This window comes from Nerophis lumbriciformis, linkage group LG22, assembly GCF_033978685.3.
Source record: "Nerophis lumbriciformis linkage group LG22, RoL_Nlum_v2.1, whole genome shotgun sequence".
Taxonomy (NCBI): Eukaryota; Metazoa; Chordata; class Actinopteri; order Syngnathiformes; family Syngnathidae; genus Nerophis; species Nerophis lumbriciformis.
This window is the reverse complement of record NC_084569.2, coordinates 3,062,459-3,076,535: the sequence shown is the minus strand read 5'-3', so window position 1 is coordinate 3,076,535 and position 14,077 is coordinate 3,062,459. Positions and strand designations below refer to the sequence as shown.

At 37.6% G+C, this 14,077-nt stretch overlaps 1 protein-coding gene across 3 annotated transcripts in view; it reads left to right on the top strand.

Annotated features, from left to right (window-relative positions):
• The first annotated feature begins 6,029 nt into the window (after positions 1-6,029).
• Positions 6,030-14,077, top strand: part of LOC133615669 (serine/threonine-protein phosphatase 4 catalytic subunit B) — a 26,391-nt gene continuing 18,343 nt past the window's right edge. The window contains exon 1 of one of the 3 annotated variants that reach the window (XM_061974428.1): positions 6,030-6,157. The gene's annotated coding sequence lies outside the window, so the exon portion shown is untranslated. Of the gene's footprint in view, positions 6,248-14,077 lie in introns of all 3 variants that reach the window. The other 2 variants (XM_061974427.2, XM_061974429.2) reach the window with 2 other exon arrangements.

Here is a 14,077-nt window from a genome sequence, read left to right as displayed (position 1 = left end):
TTGGAAAGTCACAGGAAGTTCCACAGTCGTCCTACAGCGGAAGTGACGTAATTACGATGACTCCCCGTCTGTCGAAACGTCCAAAATAATTAAATATGTGGCAGATATTAAAGTAATAGAAACATTACGACACTTCATCTTAGCCATAATTCGCAGAAGTTATAGTCTAGTAATATTTGTTCAAAGGGTGCGAGCCATAGACATCTTCTAAGGGTACGCAGCATGGAGCGCTACTGCCTACTGGCGCTGACGAGACGCGGGGCCGCCATCTTGGAGTGGTGATCCGCTCCACTCAGTGCAATTCATTTGGCAGGAGCAATGAACTGTCAGCGCATATAATTCATTTTACCTCACTGAATACCACTGATTTTTACACACTTTTTTGTCATACGTGTAGTTATGATAAAGGACACATGTTTTATTATTCATAGTTTGCTTAACAGTAATAGAATATTCTTATATGCTATAAGCAGTGTTGGGTTAGTTACTGAAAACCAGTAACTAGTTACAGTTACTAGTTACTTTATTTCAAAAGTAACTCAGTTACTAACTCAGTTACTTACACCAAAAAGTAATGCGTTACTGTGAAAAGTAACTATTTAGTTACTTCTTTTTTTCTTCTTTTTTTTTTTAAAGCTCCCATTAATGCCCTTTTTGCCTTCATTTCAGTACTGTTATTGCACTGGAGAATAATACAATCTGTTGATCAACTTGACATGCATTTTTATTTTCCTTTTAACATAATTAATGAAAAACAGTGCAACATAAAAAGGCATTCCTCCTTTCTTTAAACTTGGACCAATGACCATTAATAAAAAACAAGTTTAAGTGCAACATAAGAAGAAACATCATCTTCCTTGAAACATAGGTAGTGAAATAAAGCCTGACATCTGGAGTGATGCTGCTGTCTTCCACACTTGGAGCCATGGATTGTAGAATCCTTGTTTTCAGTGGCAGGATCATTGACACAGATGGTGAAGTTTCAGTGCTCAGTAGAGATGGAACACTTTTGAGGGGTTTAAGCACCTGGAGGACCTCACCTGCCACTCTCACATCATCATCAGACAGGGTGACATTTGTCTTCAGGGTGTTGTGGGTCAATGCAGAGTATATAGCTGCCTGCTGCTCCAACATATCATAAGTGGAGTTCCACCTCGTTGGGACATCATGTATGAGCAGGCAGCTTTAGCATTTCTTGCTTTGTCTTAAGCACATGAGCAGCTGTTGTGCTTGGGTGGAAGTAGGAAACCTTCCTGATCCTCCCAAAGAGGCGCTCCATCCTATTGACTGAGATTCCCTTCTGTGATGCCAAATTCACTACATGTGCAAAGCACCTATCTGTGGTCCCAGTCCTGCCTCATTCTCTGTAATTATTTGATTTTTGGCATTATCACGTGTGACTGGGATATCTTTATCTTCCAGTCCTCCACTGCTTGTGTCAGTACCTGCGCAAGGTGACTCTCGTAGAGGGGGCGTGTCTTCTCATCTCCCAGTCTGCTGTGATGAAGTGAGCGCTTATAGTTCCGCTGGACGTCCACCCGTCTGTCATGAGCGCAACAGCTGATGCTCGGGATAGTTCATCCACAACTTTTTTCTTCTCCTGCTCATAAAGATCTGGCACAATCTTATCGCTGAAGTGGGTGCGCGACGGGATGTCGTAACGTGGTTCAAGTACGTTCAGCATGTGTTTAAAACCCTCGTTTTGCACAACCGAGTCTGCACTTATAAACACACCGATTCAATGGCGGGGGCGTTCAAGCTCCTCCGTTACTCCGCTCGCCATGACCACGCTGTGTGTGGACTGAACGTGACAACAACTTTTTTTTGTTTGTTTCATATATCAAACCGCGGATCAAACCTCCCCACACACACACACACATAGACCGCGCCTCTTTTCTTCTCTCCGGCTTGTGACAGAGGAAGATTCAGAAGAACGTCACCTCAGCGCTTCTGTTTCTAGCCGATACTACATCAAAAGTAACGTAAAATAACGCAGTAACGCATCATGTAGTAACGGTAACTAAATTACTGAATTAAAAAAAATAACGCGTTAGATTACTAGTTACCGCCGAAACTAACGGCATTACAGTAACGCGTTACTTTGTAACGTGTTAGTCCCAACACTGGCTATAAGTGACCAGACGTCCGAGATCAAAACTGGGAATATAATCCCAGAGAAGGGGGAAAAAACGGTCAGCTATTTTTAAATTGAAGAAACAATATGATTAGGTTATATATACATGCGTATATCCTACATAAACAACATTAGATATCTATATATCTTAGGGACCTATAGACTGTATCGCTGTTGCTGCAGCAGCAGATAGTTTATTCTGTCTTGACACTTTGTATTGATATTTTCTATTACATTCTTCCCTTAAATGATCATGTTTACACTGATTGTTCTATATGTATTTTTTATGTATGTCGCTTTGGATAAAAGCGTCTGCCAAATACTTCAATATAAACTGTGAATGTTGTCTGTCTATCTGTGTTGGCTCTGGGATGAGGGGGCGACTTGTCCAGGGTGTACCCCGCCTTTCGCCCGAATGCAGTTGAGGCTCCAGCACCTCCCGCAACCCCAAAAATCAATCAATCAATCAATCAATCAATGTTTATTTATATAGCCCTAAATCACAAAAGTCTCAAAGGAGGGATAAGCGGTAGAAAATGGATGGATGGATATATAAACACCTGAAAGTCTTTATATCAGCTAAAACCACCAATCTGTTTCACTGGATTCAGAATAAAACCAAATTCTGTCTTACCCAACAATGTTAGTATTTGAATATTGTTACTTGAAGACGTATTCCCGGTTACAATTATACTGTTAAGAAAGTCTTGTCTTATACTTTGCCTAACTTGAGAATGCATCATAATCAGCGGCGGCTGGTGAATTTTGTTTTAGGTGTGGCTGAAAGTTTGTAAACCAAACCCCTGTAGGGAAGATTTCTTTGTGATTTTCACATACAAATGAAGCATTCTGGTGCATTCTGACAAAATAATGAAGACAAAATAGAACATTTCATAAGTTTGCAGAGAACTATATACCATACTTGCCAACCCTCCCGGATATTCCGGGAGACTCCCGAAATTCAGCGCCTCTCTCGAAAACCTCCCGGGACAAATTTTCTCCCGAAAATCTCCCGAAATTCAGGCGGAGCTGGAAGCCACGCCCCCTCCAGCTCCATGCGGACCTGAGTGACGTCAGGTGCGCAACACCACGTAAATCGTTGGCCAACCAAAAAGTAACCCCAGTACGCTATAGCCAACATTCACCAGGAGATGGCAACAGACAAACATAGATAACTCTATTACATGATTCCCCTTTTAGAAATGTATAGAAGTTACTCAAAATAAATAAACAACCCAACCAAAAAATGCAGCAGCTCAATTAAATAACTGTACTTAAGCCACATTCTTTTTTTTTTTTAGTACTGAACTCTTAACCCTCATTTGTAAAAAAAATAACATGCTTATTATACAAACAGTATTTGTACACCTTTAACACAGATTTTTATACTGTCTTCAGAGATTCAGTTTTTTTGGTGGTACTCGAAACCTTTCTGGGTACCCGTGAAAGGGTGTTCAGCATGGTTAGAAAAATAGTGACAGAGAATAGAACAAGGATGGACAATTCAACCCTTAACTCAACAATGAGTAGATGAGTGTTATGTGTGTGTATATGTGTAAATAAATGAACACTGAAATTCAAGTATTTCTTTTATTTAAATATATATATATTGTATGTATATATATATATATATATATTGTATGTATATATATATATATATATATATATATATATATATATATATATATATATATATATTGTATGTATATATATATATATATATATATATATATATATATATATATATATATATATATATATATATATATATATATAAATAATAAAATAAATATATATACAGCTAGAATTCACTGAAAGTCAAGTATTTCTTATATATATATATATATATATATATATATATATATATATATATATGTATGAAATACTTGACTTGGTGAATTCTAGCTGTAAATATACTCCTCCCCTCTTAGCCCCACCCCCAACCACGCCCCTGCCCCACCCCAACCACGCCCCCCACCCCCCACCTCCCGAAATCGGAGGTCTCAAGGTTGGCAAGTATGCTATATACAATATATATATTGTATATATATATATATATATATATATATATATATATATTGAATATATACTTCTCAACTCTGTGGTAATATTCTTTTCACACAATACAACCAATACTACGTTAATGTTAAATCTTACTTGTGAAAAGTACGATTTTTTTCAACAGTCCGCTCATTTGAGCAGGAAAACGCTGAACACAATCTTTGTTTTGTACCTGTCAACTGTCAGTTTAGCATCTTTGTTTTGTACCTGTCAACTGTCAGTTTAGCATCTTTGTTTTGTACCTGTCAACTGTCAGTTTAGCATCTTTGTTTTGTACCTGTCAACTGTCAGTTTAGCATCTTTGTTTACCTGTCAACTGTCAGTTTAGCATCTTTGTTTTGTACCTGTCAACTGTCAGTTTAGCATCTTTGTTTTGTACCTGTCAACTGTCAGTTTAGCATCTTTGTTTTCTACCTGTCAACTGTCAGTTTAGCATCTTTGTTTTGTACCTGTCAACTGTCAGTTTAGCATCTTTGTTTTCTACCTGTCAACTGTCAGTTTAGCATCTTTGTTTTGTACCTGTCAACTGTCAGTTTAGCATCTTTGTTTTCTACCTGTCAACTGTCAGTTTAGCATCTTTGTTTTGTACCTGTCAACTGTCAGTTTAGCATCTTTGTTTTCTACCTGTCAACTGTCAGTTTAGCATCTTTGTTTTGTACCTGTCAACTGTCAGTTTAGCATCTTTGTTTTCTACCTGTCAACTGTCAGTTTAGCATCTTTGTTTTCTACCTGTCAACTGTCAGTTTAGCATCTTTGTTTTCTACCTGTCAACTGTCAGTTTAGCATCTTTGTTTTGTACCTGTCAACTGTCAGTTTAGCATCTTTGTTTTCTACCTGTCAACTGTCAGTTTAGCATCTTTGTTTTGTACCTGTCAACTGTCAGTTTAGCATCTTTGTTTTCTACCTGTCAACTGTCAGTTTAGCATCTTTGTTTTCTACCTGTCAACTGTCAGTTTAGCATCTTTGTTTTGTACCTGTCAACTGTCAGTTTAGCATCTTTGTTTTGTACCTGTCAACTGTCAGTTTAGCATCTTTGTTTTGTACCTGTCAACTGTCAGTTTAGCATCTTTGTTTTGTACCTGTCAACTGTCAGTTTAGCATCTTTGTTTTCTACCTGTCAACTGTCAGTTTAGCATCTTTGTTTTCTACCTGTCAACTGTCAGTTTAGCATCTTTGTTTTGTACCTGTCAACTGTCAGTTTAGCATCTTTGTTTTCTACCTGTCAACTGTCAGTTTAGCATCTTTGTTTTCTACCTGTCAACTGTCAGTTTAGCATCTTTGTTTTGTACCTGTCAACTGTCAGTTTAGCATCTTTGTTTTCTACCTGTCTACTGTCAGTTTAGCATCTTTGTTTTCTACCTGTCAACTGTCAGTTTAGCATCTTTGTTTTCTACCTGTCAACTGTCAGTTTAGCATCTTTGTTTTCTACCTGTCAACTGTCAGTTTAGCATCTTTGTTTTGTACCTGTCAACTGTCAGTTTAGCATCTTTGTTTTGTACCTGTCAACTGTCAGTTTAGCATCTTTGTTTTGTACCTGTCAACTGTCAGTTTAGCATCTTTGTTTTGTACCTGTCAACTGTCAGTTTAGCATCTTTGTTTTCTACCTGTCAACTGTCAGTTTAGCATCTTTGTTTTGTACCTGTCAACTGTCAGTTTAGCATCTTTGTTTTGTACCTGTCAACTGTCAGTTTAGCATCTTTGTTTTGTACCTGTCAACTGTCAGTTTAGGCTGCTCGCCGGCTCCTCGTCACCACTTCAAGATGGCGGCCCAATTTCTCGCGTCATTATATAACATGTCTATGACTGACACAGCTACGGTATCAATTCAGTAGTTAAATGTAATGCCGATACCATCCTGAGGGGGGCAGTGTTGCAACCTCCTCGTGTCCGCTGGAGGAACACACCCGGAAATGACGACACAGCCAGAAAAGCGGACGGTCGGTGAATGAAGAAAAACTCCACGTAATGAAACAAACTGGTATTTATTCTTTCTTTCGACAGCGGACATAATTCTATTTTATATCGCACTGGAGTTGTTGCGATGTCCGCCTGGTGGGGATCATTTTCATGTCTTTAGGCTGGGTAAAAAAAAAAACCGTCCCTGTATTGCTAAATGCCGCTAATGTTTACGTCGTCAAGGCGAGTTTATCGATAACCTTCACAATTTCATACCCAACTTTTTATCCCACCAGTATATAACTTTGTATCTATTGTTGTTAGGAAGTGATAAACGACATTATTTTAGATAAGCTGTTGTTTGACGCCCGTGATGGCAACTTGTCATGCTAATGCTAGTTAGCATAGGCCTCACGCTCATAAGTCGATTTTTTTTCATTTCGGGTCTTCATAAATATGATATTATCAGCTTATTAGATGTGTGAATGCTCCGATGCTGAAGTTGAACTGAAATGCGGACAGAATGTGTGAAGAGTTTGAATGTTGAAGAGTCTGCTTTAAATGTAACTTAGATATTGTCTTTCACTATGTAAAAGCGCTTTCAGTCACTAGAGAAAAGCGCTATATAAATACAATTCACTTGACTTCGAATTTCCAGGAGAAACGGAATAGGTTGAAAAATATGCGAATTGTGGAAGTTTAAATAATGGCCAATTCATTTTGAATGGGGAAAATGTCCCTTAAAAAACTGGTAATTATTGGAAATCCGGGATTTAAAAAAAAAAAATTGTTGCAGGAGAGCACATCATTTTGAACAAGCTGAACATTTTGGAGTTGGAACAGTTTGAATCGGATGAAAAATGTGGGAATTGTGGAACTTTGAAAAATGTCTCCTTGGTTTAAAGGAGAATTTCCCCAATTTGGGAATTTCGGTAAAAACTGGATTTTTTTTGAAAATGGTGAAAAAAAAACTTGAATAGTCTGCATGAGTTAAGATAGTTAGTTTTGGAATTTTTCAAATTGGTCCAGAAATGTTGAAGTAGTAACATGTTGAATTGAGAAATGGTATTACGGAATTCCTGGAATTTGGGGAAAACCGGGAATTTTTCCAGTTCAAAAAACAACTTTGTTTTTTGTCCTAATTAAGAGGAATGTTTTGACGGTGGAACGGTTGAAGTGGGTTGAAAAATGTGTGAGGAGTAATCGCCAGAAAAAAGGGTGGAAATAGGGCTTTTGGAAAACCAGGAAATTTAGAAAATCCTGAATTTTCTTGAACTTGGGAAAAAATTTGTTTGAATTTCCAGGACGGTGGAATGTGTTGAAGGTGGAACGGTTTGAATCAGGTGAAAAATGTGTGAATTGTGGAACTTTTAAAAATGTCTCATTGGTTTAAATGAGAATTTCCCCCAAATTTGGGAATTTCGATAAAAGTGGGAATTTTTTTGAAAATGGTAAAAAAAACTTGAATAGTCTGAATGAGTTAGTGTTGCCATTTTTCAAATCGGTGGAGATATGTTGAAGTAGTAACATGTTGAATTGGGAAATGGTATTACGGAATTCCTGAAATTTGGGGAAAAACGGGAGTTTTTCCAGTTCAAAAACATCTTTGTCCTAATTAAGAGGAATGTTTTGACCGTGTAACAGCTGAAGTGGGTTGAAAAATGTGGGAGGAGTAGTCGCCAGAAAGCAGGGTGGAAATAGGGCTTTTGAAAACCAGGAATTCCAGAAAATCCTGGAAATTTTTTTAACTTGGGAAAAAAAGTCGTTTGAATTTCCAGGACGGTGGAATGTGTTGAAGGTGGTGGAATGGTTTGAATCGGTTGAAAAATGTGGAAATGGCGGAAGTTTGAAAAATGGCTGATTAATTTTGAATGGGAAAAATGTCCCGGAAAAGCTGGAATTCTGGGAAATCTGGGAATTTGTCAAGGGAAAGCCCGTGATTCCCGAATAGGCTGAACAGTTTGAATTTGGAACGGTTGGAATCTGATGAAAAATGTGGGAATTGTGGAACTTTGAAAAATGTCTCATTGGTTTAAATGAGAATTTCCCCCCTAATTTGGGAATTTCGGTAAAAGTGGGAATTTTTTTGAAAATGGTGAAAAAAAAACTTGAATAGTCTGCATGAGTTAAGATAGTTAGTTTTGGAATTTTTCAAATTGGTCCAGAAATGTTGAAGTAGTAACATGTTGAATTGAGAAATGGTATTACGGAATTCCTGGAATTTGGGGAAAACCGGGAATTTTTCCAGTTCAAAAAACAACTTTGTTTTTTGTCCTAATTAAGAGGAATGTTTTGACGGTGGAACGGTTGAAGTGGGTTGAAAAATGTGTGAGGAGTAATCGCCAGAAAAAAGGGTGGAAATAGGGCTTTTGGAAAACCAGGAAATTTAGAAATTCCTGAATTTTCTTGAACTTGGGAAAAAAGTAGTTTGAATTTCCAGGATGTGTTGAAGGTGGAACGGTTTGAATCGGGTGAAAAGTGTGGGAATTGTGGAACTTTTAAAAATGTCTCATTGGTTTAAATGAGAATCTCCCCAAAATTTGGGAATTTCGGTAAAAGCGGGAATTTTTTTGAAAATGGTAAAAAAAAACTTGAATAGTCTGAATGAGTTACAATATTTGGTGTTGACATTTTTCAAATCGGTGGAGATATGTTGAAGTAGTAACATGTTGAATTGGGAAATGGTATTACGGAATTCCTGAAATTTGGGGAAAAACGGGAATTTTTCCAGTTCAAAAACATCTTTGTCCTAATTATGAAGAATGTTTTGACCGTGTAACGGCTGAAGTGGGTTGAAAAATGTGGGAGGAGTAGTCGCCAGAAAGTAGGGTGAAAATAGGGCTTTTGAAAACCAGGAATTCCAGAAAATCCTGGATTTTTTTTTAACTTGGGGAAAAAAAGTTGTTTGAATTTCCAGGACGGTGGAATGTGTTGAAGGTGGAAGGGTTTGAATCGGTTGAAAAATGTGGAAATGGCGGAAGTTTGAAAAATGGCCGATTCATTTTGAATGGGAAAAATGTCCCGGAAAAGCTGGAATTCTGGGAAATCTGGGAATTTGTCAAGGGAAAGCCCGTGATTCCCGAATAGGCTGAACAGTTTGAATTTGGAACGTTTGGAATCGGATGAAAAATGTGGGAATTGTGGAACTTTGAAAAATGTCTCTTTGGTTTAAAGGAGAATTTCCCCAATTTGGGAATTTCGGTAAAAGCGGGATTTTTTTTGAAAATGGTGAAAAAAAAACTTGAATAGTCTGCATGAGTTAAGATAGTTAGTTTTGGAATTTTTCAAATTGGTCCAGAAATGTTGAAGTAGTAGCATGTTGAATTGAGAAATGGTATTACGGAATTCCTGGAATTTGGGGAAAACCGGGAATTTTTCCAGTTCAAAAAACAACTTTGTTTTTTGTTCTAATTAAGAGGAATGTTTTGACGGTGGAACGGTTGAAGTGGGTTGAAAAATGTGTGAGGAGTAATCACCAGAAAAAAGGGTGGAAATAGGGCTTTTGGAAAACCAGGAAATTTTGAAAATCCTGAATTTTCTTGAACTTGGGAAAAAAGTAGTTTGAATTTCCAGGATGTGTTGAAGGTGTTTGAATCGGGTGAAAAGTGTGGGAATTGTGGAACTTTTAAAAATGTCTCATTGGTTTAAATGAGAATTTCCCCAAAATTTGGGAATTTCGGTAAAAGAGGGAATTTTTTTGAAAATGGTAAAAAAAACTTGAATAGTATGAATGAGTTAAAAGTTAAAGTACCAATGATTGTCACACACACACTAGGTGTGGCGAAATTATTCTCTGCATTTAACCCATCACCCTTGATCACCCCCTGGGAGGTGAGGGGAGCAGTGGGCAGCAGCGGTGGCCGCGCCCGGGAATCATTTTTGGTGATTTAACCCCCAATTCCAACCCTTGATACTGAGTGCCAAGCAGGGAGGTAATGGGTCCCATTTTTATAGTCTTTGGTATGACTCGGCCGGGGTTTGAACCCACAACCTACCGATCTCAGGGCGGACACTCTAACCACTAGGCCACTTAGTGTTGACATTTTTCAAATCGGTGGAGATATGTTGAAGTAGTAACATGTTGAATTGGGAAATGGTATTACGGAATTCCTGAAATTTGGGGAAAAACAGGAATTTTTCCAGTTCAAAAACATCTTTGTCCTAATTATGAAGAATGTTTTGACCGTGTAACGGCTGAAGTGGGTTGAAAAATGTGGGAGGAGTAGTCGCCGGAAAATAGGGTGGAAATAAGGCTTTTGAAAACCAGGAATTCCAGCAAATCCTGGAATTTTTTTTAACTTGGGAAAAAAAAGTTGTTTGAATTTCCAGGACGGTGGAATGTGTTGAAGGTGGAAGGGTTTGAATCGGTTGAAAAATGTGGAAATGGCCGATTCATTTTGAATGGGAAAAATGTCCCGGAAAAGCTGGAATTCTGGGAAATCTGGGAATTTGTAAAGGGAAAGCCCGTGATTCCCGAATAGGCTGAACAGTTTGAATTTGGAACGGTTGGAATCTGATGAAAAATGTGGGAATTGTGGAACTTTGAAAAATGTCTCATTGGTTTAAATGAAAATTTCCCCCAAATTTGGGAATTTCGGTAAAAGTGGGAATTTTTTTGAAAATGGTGGGGAAAAAAACTTGAATAGTCTGAGTTACGATAGTTGGTGTTGACATTTTTCAAATCGGTCGAGAAATGTTGAAGTAGTAACATGTTGAATTGAGAAATGGTATTATGGAATTCCTGGAATTTGGGGAAAACCGGGAATTTTTCCAGTTCAAAAAACAACTTTGTTTTTTGTCCTAATTAAGAGGAATGTTTTGACGGTGGAACGGTTGAAGTGGGTTGAAAACTGTAGGAGGAGTAGTTGCTAGAAAAAAGGGTGGAAATAGGGCTTTGGAAATTTAGAAAATCCTGAAAACATTTTTTAACTTGAGAAAAAAGTAGTTTGAATTTCCAGGACGGTGGAATGTGTTGAAGGTGGAACGGTTTGAATCGGTTGAAAAATGTGGAAATGGCGGAAGTTTGAAAAATGGCCGATTCATTTTGAATGGGAAAAATGTCCCGGAAAAGCTGGAATTCTGGGAAATCTGGGAATTTGTCAAGGGAAAGCCTGTGATTCCCGAATAGGCTGAACAGTTTGAATTTGGAACGGTTGGAATCGGATGAAAAATGTGGGAATTGTGGAACTTTGAAAAATGTCTCATTGGTTTGAATGAGAATTTCCCCCAAATTTAGGAATTCCGGTAAAAGTGGGAATTTTTTTGAAAATGGTGAAAAAAACGTGAATAGTCTGCATGAGTTAAGATAGTTAGTTTTGGAATTTTTCAAATTGGTCCAGAAATGTTGAAGTAGTAACATGTTGAATGGAGAAATGGTATTACGGAATTCCTGGAATTTGGGGAAAACCGGGAATTTTTCCAGTTCAAAAAACAACTTTGTTTTTTGTCCTAATTAAGAGGAATGTTTTGACGGTGGAACGGTTGAAGTGGGTTGAAAAATGTGTGAGGAGTAATCGCCAGAAAAAAGGGTGGAAATAGGGCTTTTGGAAAACCAGGAAATTTAGAAAATCCTGAATTTTCTTGAACTTGGGAAAAAAGTAGTTTGAATTTCCAGGATGTGTTGAAGGTGGAACGGTTTGAATCGGGTGAAAAGTGTGGGAATTGTGGAACTTTTAAAAATGTCTCATTGCTTTAAATGAGAATTTCCCCAAAATGTGGGAATTTCGGTAAAAGCGGGAATTTTTTTGAAAATGGTAAAAAAAACTTGAATAGTCTGAATGAGTTAGTGTTGACATTTTTCAAATCGGTGGAGATATGTTGAAGTAGTAACATGTTGAATTGGGAAATGGTATTACGGAATTCCTGAAATTTGGGGAAAAACGGGAATTTTTCCAGTTCAAAAACATCTTTGTCCTAATTAAGAGGAATGTTTTGACCGTGTAACGGCTGAAGTGGGTTGAAAATGTGGGAGGAGTAGTCGCCAGAAAGTAGGGTGGAAATAGGGCTTTTGAAAACCAGGAATTCCAATTTTTTTTTAACTTGGGGAAAAAAAGTAGTTTGAATTTCCAGGACGGTGGAATGTGTTGTAGGTGGAACGGTTTGAATCGGTTGAAAAATGTGGAAATGGCGGAAGTTTGAAAAATGGCCGATTCATTTTGAATGGGAAAAATGTCCCGGAAAAGCTGGAATTCTGGGAAATCTGGGAATTTGTAAAGGGAAAGCCCGTGATTCCCGAATAGGCTGAACAGTTTGAATTTGGAACAGTTGGAATCGGATGAAAAATGTGGGAATTGTGGAACTTTGAAAAATGTCTCATTGGTTTAAATGAGAATTTCCCCCAAATTTGGGAATTTCGGTAAAAGTGGGAATTTTTTTGAAAATGGTGAAAAAAAACTTGAATAGTCTGAATGAGTTACGATAGTTGGTGTTGACATTTTTCAAATCGGTCGAAAAATGTTGAAGTAGTAACATGTTGAATTGAGAAATGGTATTAAACCAGGAATTCCAGAAAATCCATGAATTTTTTTTAACTTGGGGAAAAAAAGTTGTTTGAATTTCCAGGACGGTGGAATGTGTTGAAGGTGGAACGGTTTGAATCGGTTGAAAAATGTGGAAATGGCGGAAGTTTGAAAAATGGCTGATTCATTTTGAATGGGAAAAATGTCCCGGAAAAGCTGGAATTCTGGGAAATCTGGGAATTTGTCAAGGGAAAGCCCGTGATTCCCGAATAGGCTGAACAGTTTGAATTTGGAACGGTTGGAATCGGATGAAAAATGTGGGAATTGTGGAACTTTGAAAAATGTCTCATTGGTTTAAATGAAAATTTCCCTCAAATTTGGGAATTTCGGTAAAAGTGGGAATTTTTTTGAAAATGGTGGGAAAAAAACTTGAATAGTCTGAATGAGTTACGATAGTTGGTGTTGACATTTTTCAAATCGGTCGAAAAATGTTGAAGTAGTAACATGTTGAATTGAGAAATGGTATTACGGAATTCCTGGAATTTGGGGAAAACCGGGAATTTTTCCAGTTCAAAAAACAACTTTGTTTTTTGTCCTAATTAAGAGGAATGTTTTGATGGTGGAACGGTTGAATTGGGTTGAAAACTGTAGGAGGAGTAGTTGCTAGAAAAAAGGGTGGAAATAGGGCTTTGGAAATTTAGAAAATCCTGAAAACATTTTTTAACTTGAGAAAAAAGTAGTTTGAATTTCCAGGACGGTGGAATGTGTTGAAGGTGGAGCGGTTTGAATCGGTTGAAAAATGTGGAAATGGCGGAAGTTTGAAAAATGGCCAATTCATTTTGAATGGGAAAAATGTCCCGGAAAAGCTGGAATTCTGGGAAATCTGGGAATTTGTCAAGGGAAAGCCCGTGATTTCCGAATAGGCTGAACAGTTTGAATTTGGAACGGTTGGAATCGGATGAAAAATGTGGGAATTGTGGAACTTTGAAAAATGTCTCATTGGTTTAAATGAAAATTTCCCCCAAATTTGGGAATTTCGGTAAAAGTGGGAATTTTTTTGAAAATGGTGGGAAAAAAAACTTGAATAGTCTGAGTTACGATAGTTGGTGTTGACATTTTTCAAATCGGTCGAGAAATGTTGAAGTAGTAACATGTTGAATTGAGAAATGGTGTTACGGAATTCCTGGAATTTGGGGAAAACCGGGAATTTTTCCAGTTCAAAAAACAACTTTGTTTTTTGTCCTAATTAAGAGGAATTTTTTGACGGTGGAACGGTTGAAGTGGGTTGAAAACTGTAGGAGGAGTAGTTGCTAGAAAAAAGGGTGGAAATAGGGCTTTGGAAATTTAGAAAATCCTGAAAACATTTTTTAACTTGAGAAAAAAGTAGTTTGAATTTCCAGGACGGTGGAATGTGTTGAAGGTGGAACGGTTTGAATCGGTTGAAAAATGTGGAAATGGCGGAAGTTTGAAAAATGGCCGATTCATTTTGAATGGGAAAAATGTCCCGGAAAACCTGGAATTCTGGGAA